The 24,395-nt window shown below is 32.7% G+C and overlaps 1 long non-coding RNA gene across 1 annotated transcript in view; it reads left to right on the top strand.

The window, feature by feature from the left end:
* Positions 1-24,395, top strand: part of LOC107519606 — a 209,431-nt gene that overhangs the window by 83 nt on the left and 184,953 nt on the right. The gene's annotated exons all lie outside the window — the stretch shown is intronic.

Below are 24,395 nucleotides of genomic sequence, written 5' to 3'. Positions count from 1 at the left end.
GTTAAATTTCATTTTCTTTAATGAGTCTGTGTTGGCCAATTCCTTTTTATTTCGCAACATAGTGACTCAATTTTAGTTTTGGTTCTAAGGTTTTAGGTTGCTTGGATATGCATGTATGAACATTTAGAAACTGAGCTTAAAAGTATTTGTGGAAAAGCTGAGCTGAATTAGCAAGTGTTACCCTTATTAAAACATTAAAACAAATTTTGATTTAAAACTTTCAGTAATATATCTCAACAGTACATTAAATTAGATGCATTATGGTATTATCTCTTATTTATTGTTAAACAGTTCAATCATTTGGCTTTCTCCTCACCTGTCTCTCTTCTTTCTAAAATGAAAATTGAAATCATTAAAGTATATTCTAATAAAGCCAATTATTTTTTTAGAAACCAGTTAGTTTGATCTTTAGATGTCAAATACACCTTTGAAACCTAATCTAAATGTGTTTCATGCTGTTTGATGTCATCACTCAAACAACAATTCATTTCATGAATGCTATATCATTTCCAATTAAGAACTACATGTCACAAAAATGATTTGGTTCTCTGCAAGTCTGACTTCCATTAGGTATTCAATTATTTATGATGAGTTGAAGCTTAATTAAATAAACTTAATTAAAATTAAATTAACCCTTTTCACAAAGCATTATCCAAGTTAAATTAAGTAAAGAGTAAAATAAACTTTAACTTTATCCTTAAGCAAGGGGATACTTGAATGTTGCATCTAAAGAGACTGTATTATCAACATTTAAAAGCATACAGTTACAATTAAAAGATACTCAACCTATTAATGTATCTACAGAAATTCAGAGCTTTTTATGGTATTATTACTATAGATAAGGCCAAAATGTTTAATTTATTTCCAAGTTAAACCACTGCCAACAGTTTCACTGGGGACCTCTGAATTCACTATTAGACATAATTTCATGTTCTTTAATATAATATTTAGCTGAATAATTGTACACTAAGGAAATCTTCATTGTAGATTTTTTGTCACTGTTTAGAAAGAATCGGTTCTGGGGAATTGTTTTTGTTTTTATTAGTTTCAGGTATACAGTACAGTGGTTAGACCTTTATGTAATTTATGAAGTGGTCCCCTTGATTACTCTAGCACACATCTGACTCTACACACAGCCATTACAATAATACTGACTATTCCCTGTACTGTTCTTCATGTCCCTTGACTGTTTGTAACTACTAATTTGTGCGTATTCATCCCTTCACATTTCACACAGCCTCTAATTCCCCTCCGCTCTGGCAATCACCATTTTGTTCTTCATGAGTCTCTCTTTGTTTAGTTTGTTCCTTAGATAATGCATATAAGTAAAATCACATGGTTTTTATCTTTGTCTGACTTATTTCATCCACCATAATACTCTCTAGGTCCGTCCATGTTGTTGAAAATGGTAAGATTTATTTTTTTATGCTTGAGTAATACTCCATTGTGTGTGTGTGTATGTATGTGTATATGTATACCATAACTTCTTTATCCAGTTGAATAGCTCTGTGGTGAACATAGGAGTGCATAGATCTTTAAAAATTGTTTTGGTTTTCTTTGGATAAATAGCCAAAAGTGCACTTGCTCTGTCAAAAGATAGTTTTATTTTTAATTTATTGAGGAACTGCCAAAGTGATCTCCTAGTGACCTGTACTCATTTGCAATCCCACCAACAGTGCACGAGTGTTCTCTTTTCTCCACATCGTCACCAACACTTGTTTTTGATTTATCGATGATAGTAGCCATTCTGACAAGGTGTGAAGTGATATCTCATTGTGGTTTTAATTTGCATTTCTCAAATGATTAGTAATCTCAAGCATCTTTTCATATGTCTACTGGCCATCTGTATTTGTTCTTTGGAGAAATATTTATTCAGGTCTTATTCTCATTTTTTAATTGGATTTTTTGTTTTTGTTGTTGAGTTGTGTAAGTCCCTTATAAATTTTAAATATTAATGCCTTATCAGATGTATCCTAGGTGAATGTCTTCTCCCATTCAATAGGTTGCCTTGTTTTGTTGGTGGTTTCCTTTGTTGTGCAAAAACTTTTTAGTTTGATGTAGTTCCCTTTTTTATTTTTTCTTTTGTTTCCTTTGCTCGAGGAGATAAGTAAAAAAAAAAAAATACTAATAGCAATATCATAGAGTTTACTTGTCTATATTTTCTTCTAGAAGTTTTATGGTTTTGCATCTCACATTTAAGTCCTTAACCCATTTTGAGTTTATTCTTGTATATGGTATAAGAAGGGGGTCCAATTTCATTTTTTTGCATGTCTGTCCAGTTTTTCTAATACCATTTGTCAAAGAGACTGTCTTTACTCCATTGTATATTCTTGCCTCCTTTGTCATAGATTACGTGACCATATAGGCACACATTTATTTCTGGGCTCTCTATTCTGTTTCATCGATCTTTGTATCTGTATGTATGCCAGTACCATGCTGTGTTGATTATTATAGCCTTGTAGTATAGTTCGATATCAGGTAGTATGATACCTCCTACTTTGTTCTTCTTTCTCAAGATCGCCGTGGCTATTCAGTATCTTTTATTGTTCCATATAAATTGTAACATTTTTTGCTCTAGTTTTCTGAAAAATACCACTGGTATTTTGATAGGGATTGCATTTAATCTATAGATTGCTTTAGGTAATATGGCTGTTTTAACCATGTTAATTCTTCCTGCCCATGAGCATGGTACATGCTTCCATTTATTTGAATCTTCAGTTTCTTTTTTCAATGACATAATTTTTCAAAACAAGTCTTTTACCTTCTTAGTTAATTTGATTACTAGGTATTTTGTTATTTTTGGTGCAATTGTAAATGGAATTAGTGTCTTAATTCATCTTTCTGAGATTTCATCATTGGTTTATAAATATGCAACTGATTTCTGAGTATTAATTTTGTATCCTCTTATTTTACTGTATTCATTGATCAATTCTAACAGTTTTTTTGGTGGAATCTTTAGGGTTCTCTAAATATAGTATCATATCATCTACAAATAATAACAGTTTTACTTCTTCTTTTCCAATTTGGATGCCTTTTATTTCTCTTTTTTGTCTGATTGCTGTTACTAGTACTTTAAATATTATCTTGAATAGAAGTGGTGACAGTGAGCATTTTTGTGATGTTCCTGATCTTAAGGAAAATGCTTTTAGCTTTCATGATTGCTTATGATTTTAACTATAGGTTTGTCATACATAGCTTTCATTATATTGAGTTATGTTCCCTCTCTTCCCACTTTACTGAGAGTTTTTATGATAGGTGGATGCTGGATTTTGTAGAATACTTTTTTCTGCATCTATTGATATGACATGATTTTTACTTTTCAATTTGTTAATGTGGTGTATCTCATTAATTGATTTGCATATATTGAACCAACCTTCATTCCAGAAATACATCCAACTTGATCATGGTGTGTAATAGTTTTAACATCTTGCTGAACTTGGTTTGCTAATATTTTGTTGAGGATTTTTGCATCAATGTTCATCAGGGCTATTGGCCTATAATTTGTTTGTTTTTTTGTAATCTCTTTGTCTGGTGTGGAATCAGAGTAATGATGGCCTTGTAAAAAGAGTTAAGGAGCCTTCCTTTCTCTTGAATTTTTTTGGAATAGTTTGGGTACAATAGGTGTTAATTCTTTTTTGAATGTCTTGTGAAATTTACCTGTAAAGCCATCTAATTCAGGACTTATGTTTTTTGAGAGGTTTTTGATTACTGATTGGATCTCATTGGTAGTAATCAATCAGTCAGATTTTCTGTTTTTCTTCTTGACTTGGTCTTGGGAGATTGTATGTTTCTGAGAATGTATCCATTTTGTCCACATTGTCCCATTTATTTGCATATATAATTACTCATAGTATTCTTTATAATACATTGTATTTCTTTAGGATCTCTTGTTACTTCTCTTTCATTTCTAATTTTATATACATGTGTCCTCTTTTCTTTCTCTTGATGAGTCTGGTTAAAGTTGTGTCAATTTTGTTTATCTTGTCAAAGAATTAGTTCTTGGTTTTATTGATCTTTTGTAATGTTTTTCTAGACGCTATTTTGTTTTTTTCTTCTCTAATCTTTATTATTTCCTTCCTTCTATTTGTTTACTGTTCTTTTTCTAGTTCTTATAAGTGTATGGTTAGAATTTTTTATTTGAGATTTTGCTTGTTTCTTGAGGTAAAGCTGTATTGCTATGAATTTTCTCTTAGGATTGCTTTCACTGTGTCCCATAGATTTCGAGTTGTCGTGTTTTCATTTTCATTTGTCTCTAGGTATCTTTTTATTTCTTCCTTGATGTCATTTTTAACCCATTCGTTGTTTAGTGATATGTTTATTTAGCTTCCTTGTGTTTGTGCATTTTCCAGTTTTTTCTATGTAGTTGATTTCTAGTTTAATGCTATTGTGGTTGGAGAAGATGTGTGATATGATTTTAATCTTCTTAAATTTATTAAGATTTCTTTTGTAGCTAACCATATGGTCTGTACTGGAAAACGTTTCATGTGCACTTGAGAAGAATGTATATTCTGCTGCTTTAGGGTAAAATGGTCTGAAAATATTGATTAAATTAATTTGTTCTAGTGTGTCTTTTAAGGCTGCTGTTTCCTTGTTGATTTTCTGTCTAGGAGATCTGTCCATTAATGTCAGTGGGTGTTAAAGTGCCCCACTAAGATTGTATCACTGTCGATCTCTCTCTTTATCTTGGTCAATAATTGCTTTATATATGTAGGTGCTCCTATGTTGGGAGCGTATATATTTCCTAGGGTTATGTCCTCTTGTTTCATTGATCCTTTTATCATTATGTAATGCCTTTCTTTGTCTCTTATTATAACCTTTGTTTTAAAGTCTATTTTATTGCTGCCCCAGCTCTTTTTTTTTTCCATTTCCATTTGCGTGAAACACCTTTTCTATCCCTTTACTTTCAGTTTGTGTGTCTGTCATTTGAGCTGAAGTGGGTTTCTTGTAGACAGCATATGTATGGGTCTTGTTTTCTTATCCATTCAGCTACATCTTTTGATTGGAGTGTTTAATCCATTTACATTTAAAGTGGTTATTGATAGGTAGATAATTATTGCCATTTTATTATTCTTTTTTCTGGTCTTTTTATAGAAGTCTCTTTAACATTTTTTGTAATATTGCCTTCTTGGTAGGAATTCCTTTAGCTTTTTCCTGTCTGAGGAACTCTTTATCTCTCCTTCAAATTTGAATATTAGCCTTGCTGGGTAAAGCAGTCTTGTTTTTAGTTCCTTGCTTTCATACTCACTTTGAGTATTTCCTGCCAATCCCTTCTGGCTTACAAAGTTTCTGTTGAACAAACAGTTGACATTTTTATGGTAGTACCTTGTAAGCAACTAGCCGATTTTATCTTGTGGCTTTTAAGATTCTTTGTCTTTAAACTTTGGCATTTTAATGATGATGTGTTTTGGTGTGGGTTTGTTTGATTCCTCTTGTTTGTGCAATTTATGCTTCCTAGATTGGTATGTCTATTTCCTTTGATAGGTTAAGGAAGTTTTCTGTCATTATTTCTTGAAATAGGTTCTCAATTCCTTGCTCTTTCTCTTCTCCTTCTGGTACCTCTGTGGTACAGATGTTGGTATGCTTGCTGTTGTCCCAGAAGTCTCTTAAATTTTCCTCATTTTTTAAATTTTTTTTTTATGGTTTCTGTTCTTGTTGGGTGTTTTCTGCTATCTGATAGTCTTCCAATTCACTGATTAAGTTGTCTGCTTCATCAAATCGACTATATTTTTTATTTTAGTTATTATTGTCTTCATTTCTGACTGGTTCTTTTTTATGGTTTCTGTATATTTTTTATGCTTACTATGTCTATGTTGAAGTTCTCACTGAGACCATCTATTCTCCCCCTAAGTTCATTGAGCATCCTTATAACCAGAGTTTTGAACTCTATTTCTGGTAGGTTGCTTACCTCCATTTCTTTTAGTTTTTTTTTTATTCCTGGAATTTTCTCCTGTTGTTTCTTTTTCTCATTTTAGATGTTTCTGTGTATTTGTTTCTATGTATTGGGAAGCTTTGTTTCATATTCCAGCCTTGACAAGGTGGCCTTATGTAGTAGGTGTCCTATGGGATCCAGTGATATAGTCTCCCTGATCACCTGCACAGCAGGCTCTCGGCATGTTTTTTGTATGATTTGTATATTATCCTGTTGTAGCTAAGCCTTAAATGCTGTTAGCACATCAGTGGATGGGATTTACTCTTGGGCTGAATGGCTGTGGGGATTGGCCACCCCCACAGAGTATGAGTTACTGTGTGGCAACTGACTCTATGGGGTGGGATTTTCCCCAGCAGGCTCATGTATGTGTTGAGACCACCTTTTGAGTGTACTGCTTACGGGGCTCATCAGGTGGTGCTTTGTTGTGGTATGATGCCAACCTCCAGGTGTGTTGGTTCTGTGGCCCCTTAGTTGGGGCTCACATGTAGGCCAAGGTCAGCTGCTGCCTTTGATTGCTTGGGGATACCTGGTAGATATGATAAAGCAATCCATGGGTGGTTGCTGCCTATGCTGGATCTGGACGCAAGTGGGAGAGATCACGTTGCAAGCCGAGGTCTGGTTACCCCAGTACTAGGCCTGGGGTGACTTAGCAAAAGGACTGGTGTACCTAAAGGACTGAGGCTCCTGCCAGCTGCCAGTAAGTCTCCGCAACTGGAAGAGATTTTAAGTGGTAAGTATGTTGGGGGGTGTGGGGACTCCAGGGTCACCAGGGTAAAATGAGCTGATTTCACCCAGACAGTGCAGATTCAGGCTTCATGCCAGTGCTTAATCTGTAGCTTTCTTTAAAAGTCTCAGATCACAGTAAGGCCAGCCACTTTCCACCTCGGGCTCACAGACACCAGAGTTCTGTTCAAGAAATACTGTAACTCAGGGCAGTATTGTGGCCAGCCACCAAAAGTCTCTCTCAGTATGCACAGGCTGCATGCGGACCGTACAAGTTGAGTGCTATTTTTTTTGCTATTGAATTTGCAGCCCAGGGAAAGCATAGGGTGGGGCTGGCTGGCTGAGAATGGGCTTGCTGCAGGTAGTTTGTAGGTTAAGTGGTGAGAAATCTTAAGGAGATGGGGCGGAGGAATCCAGACTTGTCTGTGTAATGCAGATTCAGAATTATTGGCAATACTGAGCCCACGGGCTCCCACAAAAGTCATAGATCAAGGCCAGCTGCCATCCATGTCAGGTCTGCAGATTCTTGCAGTCTGCCCAAGAGACATTCTAATGCATTCTGGCACGCGTGACCCACCACTGAAAGTCCCTTTCAAAACTTGTAGGCTGTGTGAGCTGAGGGCCGTCACCTGTAATACACGCCCAGGGAAGGCCGTGGGGCCAGCTGTGCAGCAGTGGCGCCACCACCAGTAATTTGTGGGTTGTGGTGCAGGGTCTCAGGGAGACACTAAGTGGAATGAGCCAATCTCACCAGGCCAATGTAGCTTCAGAATTGGCCAGGCAGGGGGAGGGTTCAACAAAAGCAAGATGGCGCCTGTCTGCAGACTGTTCCCAAGGGGGCCCCTAACAAAGGAGCAGTGGCAGCATCTCTCCAGCCCTCACCCCAGCACCAGACAACTCAATCTGTTCCGGTATGTCTCTTGCAGCCTCGGAGCTGCTGTCATTCTTTCGGGGTGAGTGTCTGCGAGCGAGCAAATTTATGCACAGGTCCTTTAAGGGGGACGTCTGGGGTTTCAGCTTCCATCTCACCCAGATAGCCAGACTTGCCATTGGTTTTTACAGTCAGAGTTTGTGGGAACTCCTCTTCCGAGGCCTGGAGTCCTGGGCTGGGTACCCCCTGGGTGGGGCTAGGGCCCCTCATCCTTTCAGGGGGGCCTCTGTAGCCAGACCTGTATTGTAAATGTAAAGACAATTACAAGACAATAGGACTGTTTGGGGAATGTTAGGAACTAGAAAGTACATGCTCATCCTAGAGGAATAGTGACTTTGATGGCCAGATATCAAGGCTTACATGGCTAACAATGACTTGTTTGCTTCTGGTGTTGTAGCTTACTTTCTTCATCTCACAATATATCACAGTTTCACATTGTAGGAACTCAATATATTGTATTGAATATTCATTCTGTGCTAGCATTATTTTGAGAGTCAAGGGAATAGGACTCTGACCAAGTCTCTTCCTCCAGATCTTGAATCTAGTGAGAGAAACATACAGTGAATTAAAGAGCATGTATTGCATAATGTAATTTTACATGTGCCTATTTAAAATGAAACAGGAATGTGAAGCACATACAACAAAATAGGTTTACTTTAGTCATGTGGTTTATTATTTAAGAATACCTTGGACACTCAGCAATAAAATGTTGATCCTGATTTGGATTAGGTAAAAAAGGGTATGATTTTTCTTACAAAAAGAGAAATACAGAAATAAGCATTCTAGGTGTGCTATAAGAATATGTTGCCAGCCAAAAGCTATTCTCTCTTTACTTCACTTTCTTCCCTGATCGTTTCCTGATTGATTTATATGGTAGAGAGATTCCTCAAGGCTGAAATCATGAGTGACTTTAAGCAGCCATAGGAATTTTATTTTTCCTGGACAGTGATTCATGTAAAGTTGGCCCTGTGACTTTTCTTTGGGAGGTGGCGATGGTGGTGAGTCTAGTGAGATAAAGAGTTGCTCCCAGATGAAACTACAGCAAAGGCCGTCTGTTGACCAGATCCTTCCTCATACTTAAAAGCATTTTTTTTTCCTCATCTGTAAATATAAACCAAGAACCAGAGTTGACCAAATACTTGGGGAAAGCATTCAATATGAAAAACAATAACAAAAGCATTTTTAAAGGAACAAAGTAGAATCAGAGACAATCAGAAAGGAAAAGAAAATTTCCTATGAAGTATAATTTATACAGTCAGTCACAGAAGATCATATTGCATCAATAATATAAGAAGAATATGTTCACATCATATCAACCAGAGAACATAAAAGAACTTTTGGAACTTATGCCAAATGAATATATAGATAATGGGGCAATAGAGAAAAAGATACGAGTATTCAAGGATTATTAGAGGGTTTCTAATAGCTAAATAATGTATCAAGAAGGGATAATGTGGGAAACAGAGAAGAGAAAATTATCAAAGGAGTGGGAAAAGGTAATTCCCTAGAAAGGACATCTCTCTTATTGAAGGACAAGTGCAATGTAATAAAAAGAAAAACAGATTTATAGAAAGATATAATATCAGGGCATTCTAGAATTATATCTTTAAAATTCCCAGTAGAAAAATACTTATCAATACTCAAGTGACATTTGGACTTTTAAATAATAGTACTGGAATTTAGAATACAAGAGATCAATACTTTCAAAATCCAAGAAAAACATAATTTTCACTTTGAATTCTAGACACAAATGATCAAATATAAAGATAAAATAAAGTTATTTTCATTTGTATAGAGATTTAAAAACTCATTTCTCCTGACTATTACTCTGGAAACTGCTAGCAAATAAATACTCAAACAAAATAATGATGTTCATGAGGAAAATGAGATCCTACATAAAATAAGATGACTGATTATTTGACTTATTGACCATGTGTAATACATGGTTAAGTTGAAGCACTCTTGATCAGTGTGAGAAGCCATAGAAATTTATGAAACTATTCTTTTTTAAATCCAAATATTAAGTACAAAGGAAACTAGGCTTTGAATGATAAAAAAATAATGCAGTCACATTGAAGAATATTTACATTATCCTAACAAAATCACTGACTACTAATTTAAACACTGTGATATGACAGTATTAGAAAGATGAGTTTAGGGGAAGGCAGAAGAAAGAGATATGAAATATGTGTATATTGTAATAACAAAAGTCAATTGAGATTTGTAGCATCAATTTTTAAAATATGAAGTAAATGCTTTAAGATAAACAGGTAAAAATGTTGTTTAGGTGGCTGATTTTGGAGGCAGGACAAAATAGGGAAGAAAAAAAATGACTTTTCCATTTTATCTTAGCTTGTTTTTACTTTTTAAAGTGAAAAAGAATAAGTACATAAGCAGGTAATTGAAGTTAATTTGATAAGCATAAAAATAATTTTTAAAAAGTGACTAAAAACACTATCAAAAGGAATAAACACTAATTTTCCTTCAGAGGTTCAGCAGTTTGTAATTTAGGGTAGAATTAAAATACCTGTGTCAAATTCAGATATCTCCACTACGATGTCCACCCTTAGGCAAGTTACCGGATTTTTCTATGATTTAATTTCCACATTCATAAAATTGAAATAGCAGTCATAAGGTCAGGTTCTTATGGTTACTAAGAAGATTGAATGTAGCAGGGCCTATACATTTCAGACTGTTAATTTATGCTTAAAAACAAATAACTTATTTTACATGTCTTCTACTTGTGAAGTCAAAAGATTAAATAAAAGTGGAATTGCTTTCAAGAGTGTTAGTGAAGTTAAAAATTTCAATTCAGTGTTACTAACTTGCCTTTCAAATGTTCCACCTGTAATATATGTGTCTATTTCTCCATACCTTCACCCACATGAGATATTTCCAAACGTTAAACTTTGGAAAATTTTTGGTTTGAAACTTATTATCTCTTTTAAAAAAATGTATTCTTATATTTACAAATGAATCTGGATACAAATCTGGGTGTCTTATTTTAGTTTAGAGATTTAGATGTCATGTACATTTTTTGTTTACTTTCTCCATTTTAATGTTTCCTACTTGCTAATCTGTAAGAGCACTTTGTATATTAAGAAATTTAAACCTTTGTCAATTATACAAAACTTTTTATGGATTTAAAGTCAACAATATTTTCATTATTTATCACACTTTTTATCTACTATAACATGCACGATTTATTTTAGAGTCCTTGTAATTTTTTTATAATTAAGATATGGATTCATTTGAATATAATTTGTCATAAGGCTAGATAGAATCTAGCTTTTTAAAACCTGTTCCATATGTGTATATTTTTAATTTCCTCAGTGATTTTCAACTTTACTTTTATTATATAATAAATTATACATAATCGAAATTTCTGGACTGTCATACAAATGACAACTGTTAGGTTTTTGTTGGACTAAAATTGGAAGTGAGTCGGGGTATAGATAACAAGTTGAAAGAAGAATTTAATAAAAGACAGCTGAAAATATTTGACCATGTAACCAGAAAAAAAAATGGGGGGATGTAAAAAGAATACAAATGAAACATTAAAAATTGAGAAGAAATATAATATAAAAGACAGTAGTCCCCTCTTATTTTCAGTTTTGCTTTCCACACAGTTCACTTACGGTCAACCCAGACATGAAAATATTAAATGAAAAATTCCAGAAATAAACAATTTATGTTTTAAATTGTTTTGTATAGCAGGATGAAATATTGAGCTGTCCAGTCCTGTTATGTCCAGAATGCGACTAGTTCTTTTGCTCAGTGTCTCCCTACTATATACACTTCCCGTCCATTAGTCACACAGTGACCATCTTGGATATCACATCGATATCACTGTGGTGGTATCATAGTGCTTGGGTTCAAGTAATCCTTATTTTACTCAATAATGCCCCAAAGTTCAAGAGTGGTGATGCTGGCAACCAGATATGCTAAAGAGAAGCTGTAAAGTGCTTCATTTAAGTTAAAAGGTGAATACAAAAAGGTATTTTGAGAGAGAGACCACATTTATATCTTTTATTACAGAATATTATAATCTAATTTAGTATTAATGTTGTTAATTTCTTACTGTGCTTAATTTATGTTAAACTTTATCAGTGATATGTATATATAGGACAAAAATAGGGTCTTCATAGGGAAAACAGGGAAAGGTTGAGTACTATCTGGTTTCAGGCATCCACTGAGGGTTTTGGAACTTACCCCCTGAAGATAAGGGGAGATTACTGTACTAGGTTTTTCTCTGAGTTTTTTTTGCTGTGATGTAGTTGAGTTTTATCTTGTTTGATGATTGATTGATTGTGTGTGTGTGTGTGTGTGTGTGTGTGTGTGTGAAATCAGTTTAAACTAAAATTAACTTCTTAATTAAAAATTAAATTGTTTTCTCATGTAATACTTTGAACCAAAGAAGACAATTTGGGCATTTTTGAAATTAGCTTACAATTGGCACTCAATAAATTGAAGGTTCAGTTTGTTTCAGGTCAGCAGGCATTTTATAAACAAATCATAACTACAGTGTTCTTTTTTAGTAATTAGAAATGAGAAGATATAATATACCATTTCCTATGTTTATGGAGCTTATGATTTGGGGAATATGATTTGGGGAATATATATATATATGTGTGTATATATATATATATATATATATAGAGAGAGAGAGAGAGAGAGAGAGAGAGAGAGAGAGAGAGAGAGAGAGAGAGATCAAAATGTACCAGATCAAGAAGTAATTTTGTAAGCCTTATATTTTCCAGTCTTTAGTAGGAATGAGAGAATTTGGGTTTTGCTTAATCAGCCATTTCCAAGACCCAGAGTTAAAGATTCTGATTAAGCAAGTTTGGAGAAGAGCTCAGAGGTCTACATTTTCAAAAATCACTCAAGTTTTTCTAATGCAGATGATTTGTAGAAGAAAGTTGAGGAAAACTTTTAAATCTTCTAATGAAATAATATGTGCCTTAGGGATATTGTAATCAAGAGAGACAAGAAGGAAAACCACAGACAGGAATAGCAAATCTTCTAAGCATTAAAAGAAGAAAACCTAGTCAGGCTGTTGAGTATTCAGTCCACCCAACAGATATTTCTCTTGTTATCATGAATGTCATAGCTTTTTAGAAACTGCTACTCTTGAATTATTCAAATAATATGACTTACTTTATTTAGATTATATGCTCACTAGGCATCCTTCAGATCATTTGCCTTTACATGCCATGGCCTACAGGGAGAAAATATACATAACTCTACACAACTATTCAGTCTACTCTAACTATATTTCACACAATAAATTAAACCATAACACTGATTTTTATATCCATTTTATGAGCTTTGTTACTATGGGATGATATTTCTGAATCTAATTAACTCAGAGATACTGCAAGTTTGTGTTTCTGAATCTGGAAGGTCAAATCTTGGGCTGTGGTGAAATCAATGAATTAAATGGTATCTTTTGAGGCTTTTTGTCATTAAACCAGTTGGGCAGAAATAATGACAGTCTTACTGTCCCGCTGACCTTTTCTTTTCTACATATCTCGGGGGAGGTAAAAATATGCTCACTAGAAAAAATTAAAGAAGGTCAGAGAGATCTGGCATAGGGCCATGCTTTTGGAAACTTCATATAATTTTTTTTTTTAATATAAGCACATGTGACAAATAAGCATATAATTATGAAGAGACAATATAGCAAAGTTTAGCAAGGCGGAGAATGAGAAAGAATATAGTAATGAACTATAAAGTAAGTAAATTTGTTTACAGCATTGTGTTCACTGAAGGAGAAAAGCAAGGAAAGGTAAAATTGAATTTTTGAACTGTAATTTGTTTAAGGAGTACAACATTAAGAAAATTTTATTCTCTACAGGTATCTTGTAATATTACCAAATGTGTGATAGTGTAAAGATGACCAAAGTGGCTAGACTGACCATCGAAGGATATGTTATGATAAAAAATAAAATAAAATAACCAATAGAATCATTTGTAACTGTATAGGGAGAGATTTCAAGATAAGGAAACGATTTTGTAACATGCATATTTTAATGTTATTTGAAGTTATACTTATTATATCATCCCTTTAGCATCATAGAAATGGAATCTCAGTGAATAACACAGTCATTATTTGAAGTTATCCTACTCTATTAGACAGGTTGAACGTAAATTAATGGCATAATCCAGCCCACACATTTTTGTTTTGTTTTGTTTTTTTTTAACCCATACATTTGGCATGAGCATTTGTTTTACCTAAACCCATAGTTTTATACTTTTCTATCCCCAAGTTCTCATCATCAAAGATCTGTTATGGATGATGATTACATTATTTTAATAAATGTTACAATGAATATCCCTACCTCAAAAGTTTCTTCTGTTTGTGTAAGTACATGCTCTAAATAACTGTTTACTTATAATTACTGAAAGCCTTTTATTTCATGGTAAATGGTACATTTTAATAGCTGAAAATTGTATTTGTCCTTGATTAGAAGTGGCCTAATGAGTGGACTTCTAGTAATTGCATATCTTCTTTTAGAGATTTCAGTGAAGCAGGTTTTTGCCTTATAGTCAAATAATAGCAGAATTTATATCCTAGGACTATGATATCTCTAGTCCAAGGAGATAGGAATAATTTTGCATTAACCATTTTTCCATTAATAAATAAATGGAAAGATATTATTCTCTTCCCAGATGACTCTGAAAATTAAACTCATAAATAAAGTAAGGAGAAAAAAGATCTTATTTTCTACAGAATCCGAAAACAACTCATGTAGAATATGTGACTGAACTTTCTGAATTGTGTAATGGAGAGATTAAAGAAATCATTCCTCATTACTAAGACATGTCAATCCTTTAATATATTTAACGTTGCCATAATACGCTTCTTTTTGACTCTACCGACCTTGTAGCAAATGTCTTCTGCATGCCTTTTCCTGCATACCAATTACAGATTTAGTAATGTTACTGCAATCTTTGCTCACCTTTTGAATGATAAAATGAAAACTACTCCTAATAGCACATGGGTTCTGAAAGAAATATCATTCATAAACTTCTCTGTTAACATTTAGATATAATTTTATTTCCCTAACAGGGCTATGAATTGTTTTCAAACTGAAGTTAAATTCTTAATAATGTTGTGCTTGTAAAGCATACAGTGCCACCAACGATGTCTCTAGTCAGTGTGGGGCATGCTACCTTTAGATAGAAAATAAAAGAGCTGAAATAAATATAATTGGATTTCGAATTAGTATCACAATCATCTAAACATTTATATTTGACTTTATTTTAACCATTGACTCTTGTTATGTTTAAATAGACCAGTGTTTGAAGAAAGAATTAAGACAAAATATGGTTTAATTTATATGCACCCACATATGTATTATAGAATCTTTATATTATACATTTATATGAATCATTTTGCTATAAATAGTAATAAATTACTTTTCCAAATTTAATTTCTTTTCAGTGGGTCTTAATATCTCAGCTCTTTAGTTACAAAACTTTGAATATGTTTCTATTCATCATTTTGGACTCCTTATCCTCTTCCTTAGTTAATCAGATTTTCTCTTTGTTTTTTCCTTCTTCTATATATGTCATTTGCCACCGAAGTATTGATGGATTTCTCCACTCAATCCTGGCCTCTACTACAAAAACCCTGGATAGGTTACACCATATAAAAGGATTTTTTTAAAAAAATCTGTTGAGTTTATGGGGGATGGGGAGCATAGCGTAGGGAATGCTGTTAGCATTTTAATATATTGGCAAGGTGGAAAACCAGAGGAGAAAAGGAGCAATTAGGGGGATCATGTTATAAACTATATAAATGTCTAACCAATGTACTATATACCTGAAACAAATAAAAATTTACTTTCAGAACATCTTTATTTGAACATATCAACAAAGTTGACTTAAGAGAATGCAATTTCAAAATATATATAATTTTTACTTTTATAAGTTCTTATAGTTTTTGACTACTTAAACATTTCACTGTGCCTCTAAGAATATGGTTTGTAGGTATCTTTTATATCTCCTATCAAATCCTCTTTCTCATAAAAGAGAAAATAAGGTCCTGAAAGGAGTATTCAGAAAACATCTGATTCTTGTCTGTTTGCCTTGGCAAAATGAAATCCTCTCAGATAAACGTCTGCCTTATTCTCAAAGCTCTCCAGAGAGGAAGTCCTCTGTCATTAATCTGTCTCTGACAAAAAGTCTTCCATGTCAAAATGACAAGTCTTCTCTTGCTTAAAAACACAAGGAATTGAATGTATTCATCAATTAGATGGTGAGTGAATTTGGTCATTTAAAAAGTACAGGCCACTTACATTTCATTAATATATTGCTTAGGTTATCTTCCTGTTTATTATGCTTTCTCAAATAAGTTACTATAAATGTTTTGGTTGCATTCTTTATACTTACATTGACCACAAATCATTATGTGTTAAACTCTCCATTAACCAATAAAGCTACTAATATGTTTGTGTTTTGCCTAAGAAAGGATCATTCTCATCTTTAAATTTTATATATTTATTCCCAGAAGGTATTCATAAAATAATTTGTCTGAAATTCTTATAAAGAAAACAAGCAATAAACATGTCATGAAATTTAATTTGTATCATAAGACATAGACATTGATTCACTTAAGTGTACACACTCACACAATAGTCAGTACTAAATCTTATTACAAGCTATGACCACAAGCTATCATTCTCAAAATAATCCTTAGTGACAGCATTGGGCTCAAATGAATACCTTGGAATAGATGGCACCCATACACTTTTGACAGATATATTCTATGCTCTAGAATACCATAATGTAATGTGATTTTATGTGCTTAATGCAGTTTATCAGCAAAGTAAATATTAAACAGTGTAGTGCTTAATAGTCTTCATTATGTTTTTTAACATCCTACACATAGATAGCTCAAAACTTTACTTCATTGCTGACGTGAATATAACCTAAAAAATTCAAATTTAAACTATCCTTTCTGATTAGATTTCATAAAATTAATTGTAAGGTGGTATAAATTTAACATAAGTTGGAATGTTCAGTTGCTCAGAGGTGGCTTAAACAAATATCTCTGTATACTTCTTTAGCATATGTTTTATTCTAATCTTATAGTTATATTTAGATATGATCCCTGGCCGCGAACTCAGCAAAACATGCTTGAAAAGAAGATGATTTGTTTTTTCTGTTTATTTACTTGTTTACTTACTGATTTAGGTCACTCAATGTTAAACTATTTGCCATATACCCTTGCATTAAAAAAAAAAAGTACTTGTGGGTGATTATAAAAATTCATACATATCAGTATTATAAATATACATAATATACAGTATTTACTATTTTATAATTCATTTAAAATTATAGTTTTGAAATTTTCTTTAAATCTTCCAAATTAACTCCTCTTTTAAAATCTATTCAACAGATATTTGTGAAATGACTATTATGGAACACACTGTGATATACTCTTTGTGTAACAGAAAAATAGAAATGGAATGCTTAGGCAATGAGAACATTTTTAAAGTGCAAAATAATGACTTAATAAATAAAAAAATTGCATTTAATTATGAAATTGTTTTTATTTTATTTTTATGTTAAGAACAGCAACAAAGGTTTAGGGGAGGGAAAGTGCATAGTATTGTAAAAAAAAAAAAAGTGGATAGATTGATCTTCAATGTAAAATTATTTAACTTGCCATAAAAAATTCTGGAAAATAATGCTACATTATGGAATGTATATGGAATGCTACATTAATGATTTTGAGATTTTATTTTGATTTTCCAAGTAGGTGTCATATTTTTTTTCACATGATGAGTTTTTGGAGATTATACTGGTAGCACAGCATGAACTCCCTAAGAAAGGAGAACCTCAAGAAAAGGATGCATTTTTGTTAATAATAAAAATTTGTAGAACCATCTATTTTTATCACAGAAAGGGTCCACATATGATTTATAATTTCTCAATTTATGACATATGCCTTTCATTTTCGAATCAAGGTGTATTTAAAACATTTATAGAAATACAATTATGAGGCTGTCAAAAATTCCAATAACAGATTTTTTTATGTAGCTCATGGGCCTTTTATGATGCCTTAAAATTTACAAAGGAATAAAATTGAATATATACTGATTTTTCATAAAAATATAACATATTTCCCCAGTACTAAGAACCAAAGTATACATTTCTTAGTATTACTTACAAAACAGAGAAGACATTTTAAAACTGTTAATCATAACAAATATTTGGAATTGGGAGAAATGGAGATATAGTGGTGCCTTACTTTCTAGGAAGCAATAGGACTAAAACCTGGAACATTTCATTTTCATATTTTCCCTTATAACAATGTAAATTAGAAAATAAATGAAGAATTGTTGCATTCTTAGATAATCCCTTTTTCCTATCCCTTGTTATATCTGCTTACAAAGTAGAAAATGTTTTTTAATTATTGGCCTCTTTTAGTTCATCCACTTGCCTCCTTCCTGAAAAATTTTCTTTTTTATGTGTATTGAATTTTTCTCTGTCTGTTTGGCTCATAATTTTTAGCCCACAGCCAAGCACAAATCAGCCTCATATTAAATTTAAAATAAAATGTTAAAGTTTTTCATAATTCAGTTTTCCTACTATGGCTATTATAGTTCATATAAATACAAAGATTAATTAGGCTATAAAATCTAAGGAAGTTTAATATCACTAAACAAGAATTAGCAGAGCTTCAATTGTTTGTACACAACAGAGAAATTAATATTAATGAAGATTAAACTCAAATATCACTTCTAAAAATTATTTTTTAAAATTTAAATTTTGTGTTTACATCTTTTAACATCATCGTAAATCAAAACACCACAGTTTAATACATAGAAATAATCTAATTGCTTCAAATGGAACAGTAATATTTTAGGTTTACTATGAAAAGAGCAACAAAGTGCTTCCATTTATATAAATTTAAGCAGCAGCATATTTGATTTTTAAAATTATGATCTATAACTGATTATGTATCTGTATTTCAACTCAGAACTTTGAAGAGCTAGTTGCATTTAGAAAGGTTGAGAGTCCTTCGCAATTATTGTAAGAGCCAGGTACAAAGAATCGCCTATCACAGAGTATTTCTGCTTAAGTATTTATCTTAATACAGAGATACAGTTAGAACTTTGCATAAAGCTTGTGAATATGTGGAGTACTTATTTACTAAATGGTATGCCCTCATTTTTATTCATATTTTATTATTCATTATGTAATTGATTTTTCTCAGTTAATCTTTTCTTTTCTGTTTACTTATTAAAGCCCTCAAATACTCATTCAAGTTTATTAAATGCAAAGATTTGAAGTGATCAGTTCCAGGTGAAAAGTTCAGTCAAGGAGATGGTTTACAGAACTATCAGTCTCCTTAATAAAGATCTCTTAATAGGATTCTTAATGGGATTATCACTCTAATATGCTTCTTTCCAGTCATATTTCTTAGTCATCTGAATTTTTTCATTTGACCTTATCTGTTCATCACTGTTCATTCCATATTGCATTCTGTCTAAGACCATCAAAGTCTCTTAATTGTTAAACATAATTACATTTCTACTGGCCTCATCCTGTTAAAACTTTCTAGAGCACTTGCATTATGAATAGCTCCTCAAAAATATCTTCTACATGAACTTGTTCTTTCGTTTTGTCTAGTATTGGTCTAAATGCTCATTCTAAGTAACTCATTTTTTCATTTTTCTTAACTAATTCTTTTAAACCTGTGTTTTCTTAAGTTCATACTTATCCTATTTTTATTCCACACTATATATTCTTTAACTTGATGAATTTGGTTTCACCGCTTCAAATTCGGTTTATATGTCAGTTTTTACTAGATATACATTTTGCCATCATTAATCCTCTCACTTGTATTTTTAACCAGTTGGTTATCTCCTGCTGGTAGCTCATCAGACAAGAGATGGAATGGAGCATCTCCATTTTTTACCTACTTATTATTTACTTCCTCTCTTCTCTAGTTGGTATGGGAATTATATAAACGAAATTTCAACATATCTGAATTCTGAGTTTTTATCAAGAGAAATAAAATGTCTGTTTCTAAACATTCATAAACATTTTCTCATTCTCCTAAGATGGGATCAGTAATCCATATTTGTCCTATTTTTTCTTTGTTTTAAAACTTAAGTTCAGTTAAAACCCTTACTTTATCACAGGTAGAAATCATTACTATTCATCATTCTTGCCTTGTGGTAGTCTGGAAAGCGATGAAGTATAAATATTTTAGACTGGGATGTGAAAGATTATCTTTTATAATTTCTGCTTCAGTTTTAGAAAATGCATCTCCAAGAAGGTTTATTTTTAAGAGAACATTTTATTTCCCTGAAAAACACAGAGACAGCATGTGGAGGGCACTAGGATGGGGAATATTATAAATGGGAAATGAGATATGATTCTGAATGTTCATAATGGCAAATTCACTGTAATTACATATGGCTGATGGGTTTGGGGAGCATTGAGAAATTGGTCTGAAAAATGCTTATGATATATGAATGTTTTTGGTTGCTTACTAGAAACCTCAGATTAGTGTCTACTTTGATTTAACTTTGCTAAAAAATAGTAAGAGATAGAATGAGCCCAAAGTTTGGCTGAAATAGAACAAAGAGTGCTGAACCAGCATGTAATAGTAATGATGTGGCCAGTGAAGACTTAAGAGAATCCCACAATTCACATGAACAAGAGGGTAAAAAATGACATAAATACATGAAAACAATCCCTTATAATGCTCAAAATTTTCAAAAGAGTACTAGACTTACTGCATGCAAATAGAATGGGAATTAAGTTATCTTGTTTAGGTGTTAATGAAAATGTCACATGAGGTTCCAGCAGTCAAATGCAGTATTCACCAGCAAGACATCACCTCACCTCATTCCATACCACTTTTCTTCATCAAATTGTTCAAGTCCTGTAAATTTACTTTTTTCTTTTCATGTCACTGTCTATTCTTAGTAATATCTTTTCTAATTAGAGATAACACATTGTTATCTAGTTAATCACCCCGCCTTCATTCTGTCTTCTCTTGAATATAATCTCCACATTGCCAGCAGACACAATTCTGATCTTTTTATTCATAACGATCGCATGAGATATAAATTCTTTCAAAATCTTATTCTAAGAGACCTTTATAGATTGTTCCTCATACAATTAATCCCCAATAAACACACACACACACACACACACACACACACACACACACACACACACACTGATACATATTCATATGCATACACATAAACGCATACCCTTCGCTTCATCCATATTGGCTTGCTTATTATTTGTGAATATATTATACCTCACTATTATCTCCTTGACTTCGCACATGTCAGAAATATGTTCTGTTCTGATTTTCTCCTCTCATCTTCTCTATCCAATAAAACTAATGCCAAATATTATTTTTGCTTGAATGACTTTCTAAATCTATGAAGTATATCTAACCATTATTATTTCTTCCATGCTATATTCATTTCGTCTTCTGAGAAGTGTAGACTTGGGAAGGTAGGGATATGTCTTACTCATGGCTATACTACCAAGGTAAAGCAAATAGTAGTTTTTTTAATATCAGTTGTAAAAAATGAATTAATGAGTGAATAAAATTTTATAGAGAAAATAATATATTTTGTATAATTTCATAGGTAGAAAGATTTTTGTTTATTCCTGTGGAAAAAAAAGGCATTAATACTTTTTCTCTTTTTATAAACTATAGAGGCTTTCCTTAGATGAGATTATACTTGCCTGAATTCCCACATGCAAATAAAAGAATAGGCTGCTTGAATTTAAAACACCAAGATAATTAGCATTTCATTTGCCCAGAGAGGAAATAAAGGTCCTGGTTCATTCACTGCAACACTGATTTGGCACTCTCCTTGTCTCAGAGTTAATAACAGAAGGGCACAGCTTATTAAACACAGTGTTCTCTACTTTGTTTCTCCAATTCTTTATCATTTATTTTGACATTAATCCGAACATGTGGATTCTTAAAATCCAATGAAGATTCTGCCTTGGTAAATTGTGTATGTCAGAATTCTTGAGGAAGAAAAAAAACAAAGCACAGGCTAGCTAATTTTTAAAACAATGATTTTTTTAAAGGATATTAGATAGGTCAAGGAATCTCTAGGAGAGATGAAAATGGGGACTTGGGAACTCTGGTGGCTCTACAGTCAGAATCAGTGCCTAGACCTCACTGGAAGACTATTCCATGAAGACCACAGCAAGCCACACCTGGGAGTAGGCACTCTGCCTCACAGTACTGGGATTGGACTCGGCTCCAGAGCCTTCTTCATTTCTGTTTCTGAAGGCCAAAGCCTTCTTTTTTAATCTCACATGAAAATAGATTCTGAATACTACTTGCCACCTTGCTTGTTTTCAAATTGAAGTTTTACGGCAGCTAATCTGCATGGTGGAGACTCCATGCGCGTAATCCCTAGCTGCAGGCCAGGCTGTGTGTACCAATTTTCTATAGTTGATATTAAAAATTGCCACAAATTTCATACCTTCAAACATCACAAATTTATTATTTTATAGTTCCGATGGAAAGAAGTCCAGAATGGGTCATACAGGGCAAAAATTAAGATGTTTGTAGAGTTCCATTCCTTTTGTATGTTCTAAAGGAGAATTCATTTCCTTGCCTTTTCCATCTTGTAGAGACCAGCATCACTTCTTTGTGAATAGCCCTCTTCCTCCATCTTCAAATCCAGCAGGTTAGCCCTAGACTATCTTATCCATCCCCTGGTCATTTTTCCAATTTCCTCTTCTACTTTCAAAGTTTCTTGTGAGTATACTGGGTATACCTGAATAATCCAGGTAATACCCCTATTTTAAGGTCAGATGATTAACAATTTGAATTCCATCTGCAATCGTAATTAACTTTTGTCTCATAATCTAACATTCACAGGTTATGGGGATTAGGATTTTAATATAATTGAGCAGTGATTATTCGGTTTACCACAGTGTACCCTTTGGGCACCAAAGATCCATGTCCTTTTCACATGAAAATATATTCATCCTATCCCAAGGTCCTCAGAGTCCCAACACAGTGTTCAAAATCTCATCAGTTTAAATCTCGAAACTACATCATTTTAAATGAGGATAGATAAGTCATAGTGAAGACAATTTATTTCCATTTTTTAACCTGTAAAATTCAAGAAAGAAGTTACTTGGTAGCAAAACGCAATGGTGAGATAAGCATAAGATAACAGTAACAGAAATTCTTGTTCAAATGGGAACAAACAAAATGCAAGTGTCCAAAACAATTTCAAAATCCACTTGGGTGAACTAAATTTGGTTTCAAGGCATGGGTATAATCTTTGATTTTTAGCTTTATTCTCTGAATTTGTTCCTTTTTGATCAAATGGTAGTATGTGCTGCTATCAGCTGAGTCATTTAATTCAGCCTGTTTCTTACATGGATAATTTTGGAGATCCAACAGCTTCTTTTATTTTGTCTTTTATCAGCTCCTTTTAATGCAAGCTGTCAGTATTTCTGCTGGTGCATTATTCTCATGAACCTTAGGAGTCTTTTTAGTGTGTAATGTTATGTTTCATTTCTTATATAATGCTTGTATGTATGCATGTATGTATGTGCATGTATGCATGAAGGTATGTATGCTATTATACAAGAGCCTCCACCAGGGATCATTTCTAACTTCCTCTACTCACTAGCAGAATCATTGATTGATATTTCTATCAAAAGTCTTAAAAACAATCTACTCTTTTTCCATCATGCCATTTAAGATTATTTCATCCTGTTCATCCCAATAGATGCAGAAAGAAAAAAAACATTTGTCAAAATTTAACAATCGTCAATGATAAAAACTCTCAATAAACTCATAATAGAAATAATATACCTCAACATAATAAGGGCCGTATATGACAGGCTTACATCTAACCTTATACTCAATGGTGAAAAGCTGAGAGCTTTTCCTTAAAGTTTAGGAAGAAGACACTTATCCCGAACAGTACTGGGAGTTATAGCCAGAACAATTAAACAAGAAATAAAGAAAGAAAGAAAGAAAGAAAGAAAGAAAGAAAGAAAGAAAGAAAGAAAGAAAGAAAGAAAGAAAGAAAGAAAGAAAGATGTAAAATCGTCACTCTTTGCAGATGACATGATATTATATCTAGAAATCCCTACAGATTCCACCAAGAAAAATCATTACAACTAATAAATGAATTCACTAAAATTGTAGGATACAAAATCGATGTAAAAAACCAGTTGCATTTTTATACATTAAAAATGAATGATCAGTAATAAATTAAGAAAACAATTCTACTTATAATTGTATCAAAAAGAATAAAATACTTAAGAGTAAATTTAACCAAGGATGTGAAAAATCTGCACTGAGAACTATAAGACATTGATGAAGGAAATTGAAAAGATACAAACAAATGTAAAGATATGCTGTGCTCATGGATTGGAGAAATTAATATTTTTAAAATATCCATATTACCCAAAGACATCTACAGAGTCTATGCAACCCCTATCAAGAGCCCAATGACATTTTTCATAGAAATTAAAAAAATTAATATTTATATGGAACCATAAAATATCCCAAATAACCAAAACAATCTTGAGGAAGATGAACAAAGCTGGAAATAACACACTTCCTGATTTAAAACTATATTACAAGGCTACCTAATCAAAACAGTATTGCATTGGTATAAAAACCCATGGATCAATTGCACAGAATAGAGACTCTGGAAATAAACTCACACGTATATGGTCATTTAATATTTGACAAAGGAGTCAAGAATAAAAAATGGTGAAATGATAGTCTCTTTAGTAAATGTTGCAAAAACTGGAAAGCCACATGTG

This window comes from Rousettus aegyptiacus, unplaced genomic scaffold (genome assembly GCF_014176215.1).
Source record: "Rousettus aegyptiacus isolate mRouAeg1 unplaced genomic scaffold, mRouAeg1.p scaffold_m13_p_11, whole genome shotgun sequence".
Classification (NCBI taxonomy): domain Eukaryota; kingdom Metazoa; phylum Chordata; class Mammalia; order Chiroptera; family Pteropodidae; genus Rousettus; species Rousettus aegyptiacus.
Note: the sequence above shows the minus strand (reverse complement) of the source record. Positions and strands in the feature narration are given on the sequence as shown.